Source organism: Fukomys damarensis, unplaced genomic scaffold (assembly GCF_012274545.1).
Source record: "Fukomys damarensis isolate Sample0158 unplaced genomic scaffold, DMR_v1.0_HiC HiC_scaffold_3, whole genome shotgun sequence".
Taxonomy (NCBI): domain Eukaryota; kingdom Metazoa; phylum Chordata; class Mammalia; order Rodentia; family Bathyergidae; genus Fukomys; species Fukomys damarensis.
In genome coordinates this window covers 2,525,817-2,534,159 of record NW_022900915.1, presented here as the reverse complement: position 1 = coordinate 2,534,159, position 8,343 = coordinate 2,525,817, and the positions used below count along the sequence as shown (strand labels likewise).

The following is an 8,343-nucleotide window of genomic DNA, read 5'->3' as shown; positions in this document are numbered from 1 at the left end:
TGTTTCACAGAGGGGCTACAGACTGCTTTGACTTGTAGACTTAATTCGCCATTGTAAAACTGATTTCTGCGTTATCAGATTTCTGGTCTGTGCTTTTCATTACCTAGATGAGTTCGAAGCCCTCCCCTTTCCCCCATTTGTGACCTTTCTTTGATCCCTTTTGCTTCTAACATTTGAGTCATGGTTTTTCTCCCCCAAATTGATGTGCTGCTTTGTGAAAAGGAACACTTTCTGCAGAATGGCTTAAATTCTTCACTGAATTCTGCATAATCTCTCTGTTTATAAGTCCATGACTAAAGAGCTTTTATTTTGTAGATGTATCTCAACTAAAGAAGCACAGCTAAAAAAGTAATTCCGAATCTTTGATGTCTGTTATTTACATTCAAATGCTTCAAAACATCCAAGAATGCAGCAGTCACTAACTCATTTTAAATCATCCACTTGTATATATTTTCCAAGCCTGTGAAGTCTTGGAGCCCTCTTACTTTCCTGACCCAAAATTAAGCTATCATCAGTTTCTGTCATTCCCCTGCCCCAGTACACTAACCCTTTTCCCCAAAGAGTCCCCCAAGATATTTTTTCTGTTTTAGTTTTTCCACTAAAATGCGTGTGGCTTTTTTTTTTTTTTTTTTTTTTTTTGGCACCAGGGATCAAACTCGGGTCCTTGCGCTTGCAAGGCAGGCCACCGAACCGCTGAGCTAAATCCCCGGCCCAGATGTGCGTGGCTTTTATCATTTCTGTGCTATCATATCTGTTGATGGAATGCACCAAAGTCTCCAGTTCTCCTTCTTACAGCTATTACAAGTCCAAGAGCCCCACAGAAAGCCTTCCACTTTTCTGATCCCAAAAGGTTGCCTCTGCAATCATTACGAACGAACTAGACTTCACATCAGATAAACAAGGATTGAAATCACTGGGCTTTATGACCTTAGCATACTATTTCAGGACGTCCTGTTGTGCCCTGAGATGCATTCAAAATTCATGCTCATCCTGCACCTGAGACTGTGACATGATGAGGGTTGGCTCTAATTCAACCCTTCACGAGACAGAAACGGGCAGAGACGGGGGAAGAAGGGCATGTAAATACCACGGTTGACTCCTGCTAAATGCAAGGAACATTCGGAGCTTCTGTGAGCAGCCATACGCCATCTAAGAGCCGCCCCCCAGCCTCACAAGGGAGCTTCGCCCCGCTGATACCATGATTTTAGACATCCAGACTCTGGAGCAACCAGAGAGTAGTGCATATGTTGGGTATACTCCATGAGATGGAGGGATGGGCCAGTCCCAGCCCAAGACCAAGCTCTGGTCTCTAGTTAATCCCTCACCAGTGATGCTGAGGAGTTTCACTGAGTCCTTCTGAGCTTCTGTTATAACTGTGAAACACGGGGGAAGTAACTTCCACCTGTCTTTTGCAAAGGTTTTATTTGTTTGGTTTGGGACTTTTGGGGAGAAAAGTTTTTGTTGGTGAAATATTTTGGTCCTGTTTTGTTTTGTTTTGAGACAGAGTCTTGCTATGTAGCCCAGGCCTGGCAGGAAGCTGTGATCCTCCTGCCTCAGCCTCTCTTAGCCTCTCCAGCATTGGGATTACCATCCCACCCAGCCAGTGAAGAGCTCTGGTGATGAACAAATGAAATCACAAATGTGAGAATTCCAGCCCAGGAGAAACATTCACAAAGTGGCGAAACACGTGGTCTGCTTGGTGCTCTGTCCCTCAGCCTAGGTGGAGATAGTGGAGTAAAGAGAGAGGCAAAGCAGATGGGATGCAGTCAGTCCAGGAAGAACAGCGCATGGCTGACACGGCGACGCCAAAGAATTCTGGTTGTGCTCCTGGGTTGACTTCTAGACCTTGTGAAGCTGTTGTACTCTGGATACGATTTTCAGCAGTACTGATGTGGACATCACTAACCCCAAACCATCTACACAGACACAGTTAGTAAAAGTCGTATCAGCAGTTTGATCAGGTCAACCGATCCACTCCTACTTTCCTCTCTCTCTCTCTCTCTCCCTTCTTTCTTCCCTTCTCATGAATATTTCTTTCCGTTTACTCTCTGCACGCTATTCCAGTGATCAGGAATAATTCTGCAGTGAGGGCAGTCTCGTCTTGCCCAAAGCTTGACTTGTCAGAGAGAACTATGCAAGTGTGTCCCTGGTATCCACATCACTGCCCACCCAGAGCTGAGGTAGATGACTCAAGAGAAAACAGAAAATATGCATCCTATAATCAGAGGAGTAGCTGATGAACAACACAACAAGTTGCACTGATCCACAAGACCAGCTTGGCAACAACAATCGGAGCCATAATTTCACACACCATGAATATAGTAGGAAAAGGGGAATCTGTGATAGGAACAGCTGCCTCTTCTGCAACTGTGAGTTTACCCGTCAGCCGGGACCGAGGCAGCCGTGATCATCGCTGCCTCTCTGGACCCCACAGAAGGGAGCCACAAGCAGCTGAAGCCAGAGGCTGCACAGGACATGCCGCCCACTTGCTCATCAGGGAGACCATCTAAGGGGGACAGTAGAAGTCCCTCAGACTTACCTGGGGCAGAGGTCACAGGTTACCAGTGCGTGAGTTGTAGAGAACTCATCAGTTTGGAGTTGTACAGTCCTTTGTGTAATTTGGATTCAGTCATGCCCTTGAGTGGCCTTGCAAAAATTACTACTTTAAACTTCGGTTGGGCCGGGGATTTAGCTCAGCGGTTCAGTGGGCTGCCTTGCACGGGCAAGGACCCAAGTTTAATCCCTGGTACCAAAAAAAAAAAAAAAAAACTTCGGTAGCCTCAAATGTAAAGTGGAGATAAAAATAATCTACCTTGTAAACTGGTTGTAGGACTAAGCCAAAGTTATGTATGAAAGCACAGTGGAACATAAGACTAGGAAAAAAACTGATTCTTTTCCTTCCTTCTTCCTTTCCCTGAGTTCCTACAAAATCAATTTCTTAAGATAAAGAAGTTTTACAGTCTATGTGAAATAATCTACTGCTTGTTCCTTGAGCATCAAGATTCAAATGGCCCTTTACTCAGTAAAAACTAGAAAGGGGGCATTGATAACGCCTCCTGCTTCCTAAAATGAGTGATACTCTGTGTATAGCTTCCCCTCCACTCCTTGCTGCCCAGTTATCCCCTTCCTGTGAATAAAGCTACAGTGCATATGTTACAGATGCACCTCGATGCTTCTAAATACCAGTTTGTGAGAGGCCAAGGGTAGACAAAGAAGGACTTATAACAATGAAAAATCAATAGTCACTAAGTTACCCAAGGGCCAAAAGTTGGAAAAATAAAATGAAGCAAGACAAGGTAAATGGCCAAGACATGAATAAAAGATTCCTGAGCTCAGAGAATGAATTAAGATCTTGAGTGAGGGACTTAGACTTAGAGAAGATAGATTATTCAGGTGCATTTCGGCCTTTAGTAACAGAAAACTCAGCTCAGAATTGCTTAAATAATAGATGTAATGGCTCGTACATCAGAAAGGGGAGATAGGGTGAGGGCTTAGGCATCGCTGGGAGTGGTCTAGGCCCCTTGTATCTTCCCATTCTGCTGAGAGTGTGTTCTTCCCACATGGACAGCAGAATGGCTATGCTGGCCCTCAGAGTCAGGCCCTGACTTGCTCACTTTTGGTAGGAGGGGGAAATTGGATCCTCGCAGTTGAAAAACCTCCCTCAAATCTGTCTGCACCTTACATTAACCTGGAACTTCACATACACTTCAGCTTCTGAAAAGAGATAACTTGTCCCTAAGTCAGTCGGGTTCACTCATGGGCTGTGTGGGCCTCAGCTTCCCTTAAGAAACCCGGCCTGAGGTAAGGAGATGGGGAGTCAGGCATCAGAACAAAGCCAGGTTTGATTAGGAAGAAGAAAGTATGAATAGATCTGTCAACCCTTTCATAAGGAAGCCATCAACCGTTTTATACTGCAGAAGATTAGAGAAGGAAACATTACAGATGCCATTTTGTTAAATCCTCTAATTTTTCAAATGTGAGAGCTGTGTCACATAGTGGTGTACTGACTGGCAAAGTCAGATATATAGCCAGGGGCCATATATATATATTACAGTGAGGGGCTAAAACTCAGTGGTAGAACACTTACCCAGCCTGTGCGGAGCCTTGAGTTCAATCTTCAGCACCATAAAGAGGAAAAAAAAAAGGAGGGAGTGTGAGAGGCAAGGAAGAAAACATTGGAAGTGTGGTTTCTGTTGAGTGTTTACTGCTGTTACATCATAATAAAGTTGAACCAGCCAGATGTGATGGTGCACACCTGTAATCCCAGCACCTGGGAGGCAGAGGCAGGAGGATCGCTGAGAGTTTGAGGCCAGCCTGAGCTACATAGTGAGTTCAATCCAGCTTGAAAGACGTAGTGAGACACTATCAAATAAGCAAATAAAAAAATCATACAAATTCCAACTATGGTAAGGCAAACACCACCCATCATACGATCCTCCTCACCCTAACGAGTCCAGACAGTCAGTGGCATTCAGAGAGGGCCTGGCCTGTGCGTTACATGGGGACCCCTGTCAGGGAGGTTCCAGGAGCTCAGCCACATCCAAAGTCAGTGGTCTGACAGAGCAAAAGGATCAGCTGGGAAAGCTTATTAAAAATGTACCTGCCAGGGCCGGGGATTTAGCTCAGTGGACCTCGCCTGCCTCACGAGCTCAAGGTCCCAAGTTTGATCCCCGTTACCAAAATAAAATAAAACAAAATAAATGCACCTGCCAGAAGATGCCCCCAGGTATGAGGTGAGGTCTGGACATCTGTACATATGTTAGTCCTAGGAGAGAAGAAGTTGGAAACTGGAAAACTGCTTCTTTATACAGTTGAAAAAATTTTTAAAAATCATGTGTATATGTTATTCTCTACTCTTTCATCCTTTTTCCCCCTGTTATGTTTCTGAGGTACAACCAGGGCTGAGAACTACTAATCTACATGGTCAAACAGCAAGCTCGGAGCCGGGGATTCAGCTCAGCGGCGCTGCATGCCTGCCTAGCGAGTGCAAGGCCCTGAGTTCGAGTCCTGGTACAAAAAAACAAAAACAAATATCAAGTTTTGCATTGGATACTCTAGAGCAGTGATGGTGAACCTTTTAGAGACAAAGGCCCAAACTACAACCCAAACCCATGTATTTATCTCCAGGCGCCAGCACTGCAACTAACCTGAACACTGAGGTTTTAGTTAGGAAAAAACAAAACTCATACATTAACATATCTTGTCTTAAAAGAAAAACAGATAATGGAGCCTTGAACAATACAAACAGCTTTTGACGGAAAGGTAAACGCTTGCATTTGGAGTGTTTTTACACCATTAACGTGCCCCGCACTGTGGCATGCTTGCTGGTAACGCCTCAAGCTTGGATAGGGTGACCTGGCTCATGTGACAGAGAGGGCTCCGTGCGCCTGCTGTGGCACGCATGCCACCCCCGTCCTAGAGGCGAAACTGTCTGGAATTCGCATTCAGAGTTCTCTTGGCACACGGGCCCGTTGGATGCGAGCCCTGGGGCCAATGGCAGTCGGTGCTGACACTGGACGCAGATTCTGGGATTCCTCTTCTGGCTTCCATTCTACAGCACAGAGTCTCAGTAATGCTGCACTTATTGAAATAAAGAAAGGTACTTCAGTCGATTACTTGTTTGCTTGTTGATTCTGGATGCTAGAGATGGAACAGGGTCTCACGCAGGCTTAAGCAGGTGCTGGACCCCTGAGCTACTCCCTTTCCCTAACCAGAATGCTTCATTGACCAAGAAAAGGAGAACTCCCCAGAGAGCTGTTCATCTTTCTTCCGAGCTGGCTACCCACTATTCATCACCAGCCCACTGGTACCTATGCCTCTCAGACAGAGACCAGAGTAAGAGTAGGCTGTGTGGATGGGCGTGGTGGCGCACGCCTGCAATCCCAGCACTCAGGAGGCTGAGGCAGGAGGATCACTGTGAGTTCAAGACCTGCCTGGGCTACATAATGAGTTCCAGGGCAGTCTCAACTACACAGTGAGACCCTGTCTCAAAAAAACAAATAAACAAACAGAAAGAGTAGGCTGTGTACTTCAAGCTGTCTTTGTAGGTGTGCTTCCCAAAGTTTAAGTGATCAGAGGCCTTGCTGCTCTTTGCATTATAACTCTAAAAAGCGGGAATCACTAGCCGGAGGTTAAGGTCCTTCTTGTAACAATTTTAAAAGATTAGACGGTTGATGGAGAAAGATATACTTACAGATGGTTAAAAGGGTAGACACCGTTTTCAGAAGGAACATCCTTTTTTGTTCTTTCATAGCTGCCTGTGGTCTGAAGGCAGTCAACTGTGACGGAAATTCAGTATAGCCTACTGGTCACATCCACAAAAATAAACCAGAAAACGTGTTGGCATAGCAGTTCTGTTTGTCCTTCTCATAGGGCATTTCTAAACCTGCGCATAACTGGTCTGCCCAGTCTCTTCTGTGTGCCATTCATGGCGATCAGCTCCTCCTATAGGCCCAGGTCACAGCTAGTCCTTAAGGGACTGTGACATGGTGAGAAAAAAATACACATGTATTCCTTACTTCCTGGGAACATTCCTTCCCCAAGGCAAGCCTTAGAAACTCGAATTTCTCAGCTGTGGTTAATTAGCTCAGTGGCGCCACACCTGCCTAGTGAGCACAAGTTCCTGAGTTTGATCCCTGGTACCAAAAAAACAAACAAACTAGAATTTCTCTTCTTCAAGGAGGGTCATAAAACTCTAATTTTCTCCCACCTTTGGTCTTAAGACTGTCTGCAGATTCTCTGATGATAAGATCCCTATTTCAGAAGGAGTCCTTTCTGCATCTGCGAAAGGAGTGCTGTACAAGAGGCCAGAACATCTGTAGCAAGAGGCCTGGCTGTCTTCCTGTCTATCGGCATTAGATCAAGTTCTTTCCCTCCGATCACAGTCACACCGTCCTCCGTGCTGCAGTCCCACCTACGAATGAAGTCTTCTCTGAAACCCACAGAGACAAGGCCTGGAGGGCATCTGGGAGGAGAACATGGGGACTCCCGCAGGGCCGGGTAAGGCACTAAGGAAGGGCGTGGCCTCTCCCACCCCTGGCTCCGCATCTCCTCATGGTGCCCTTGATGTCCTTGCCAGTTCATTCATGAGTGTGTTTTCCTGCCGTTCTGTGATCAGACGAAGCAAATCAATGAACACGGAGAGGAGGAGGTTGTCAGTCACGGCAGGCCGGTGAGAAGCCCAGGTGGAAACACCTAGGCGTGTGGCTGGCATCTGGAGGCAGCGGAAGGAAGAGGGGAACTGAGCTTCAGACCTGTGTGATCAGCTCTACGTCCAGGTTTCCACGGGCGGAACTGAACTGGACCCAAGGAAGCTCAGCTGGCATCCCCTACTGTACAAGTGGGAGCTTGCTTGTTGGTGCAAAGAAAGCCCAACTTCTGTTATTACAAAAGTAATCTGTGCTGTGAACGTAGAGTAAGAAAAACGAGTCTGTGAATTTAATCTCTTAGCCGCCAACTGACCCTTCCTCTGGGCAGCTGCCTTTCGTTTCCAGTTTTCTCGGCTCTGGCTTTAGCCAACTTTGGATCAAAAATACTGGGGGAAAATGTTGTGTTGTACCTGCCGTGGACCACGAACCCAGGCCTACCATGGCTACGTCTCTCCTGAATATACGCCGACTTTTTCTCTGGGCACCATTCTCGAAATAATAAAAATAGCTATTTACATAGACTAACTCGGTGCTTGGTGTTATAAGTAATCTAGAGATAAAGCACACAGGAGGAAGTGCGTAGGTAGAATGCCAATACTTATATAATAAATCTCACATAGGAGTCTTCAGCATCCGCGGGGATCCTAGAACTAATCCCAAAGCATAATCACCAAGAAACAATTGCGTATCTGCATTGTGCTTTCTTCTACGAGGGCTGGGCTTCCTGTCTTTATAGCAACAGGAGAGATGCTTCTTAGTGGCTCAGACTTTAGAGGAAAGAGCCTGTCTGTTTGCAATACACAAGTACTAGGTACTTGCTCAGCAGAGAGCTCCTAAAATGTCACACAATGTAATTAGTGATGGAGTCTGAAGAGACACTGATCTAAGTTACTGGCTCCCATTTTCCTGCCACTCCCTTAAATTAACCCAGCCTCAGCCTTGGTAAAGGCTATGGGTTCATCCAAGATGAACTAAAGACCCAAATTAGTTCCAAGCACTGGTAATGCAGAGGAAAGGAGGCAAACGTTTTCCAAAGGCCATTTCCTCATCAAACCCAGACAGGAAGGAAGCAAAATTTGTGTTTCCCAGTTTTTTTCTCTTCCTATTCATCCACCTGGGCCTCCAGGTTCTAACTATACCCAACGGGATTCCCATTCTTAAGAGCAAGAAAAGTTCGATAGCATACAGAATTTTA

At 45.9% G+C, this 8,343-nt stretch overlaps 1 long non-coding RNA gene across 1 annotated transcript; it reads right to left on the bottom strand.

The window, feature by feature from the left end:
- Positions 1 to 4,124: 4,124 nt before the first annotated feature.
- LOC117287046 lies at positions 4,125 to 8,055 on the bottom strand. The gene is made up of 4 exons (XR_004518220.1): positions 6,710 to 8,055; positions 6,194 to 6,304; positions 4,707 to 4,765; positions 4,125 to 4,362 (listed from the first exon to the last, which is right to left on the bottom strand). It is a non-coding gene; the product is annotated as an uncharacterized LOC117287046 (long non-coding RNA).
- Positions 8,056 to 8,343: the final 288 nt, after the last annotated feature.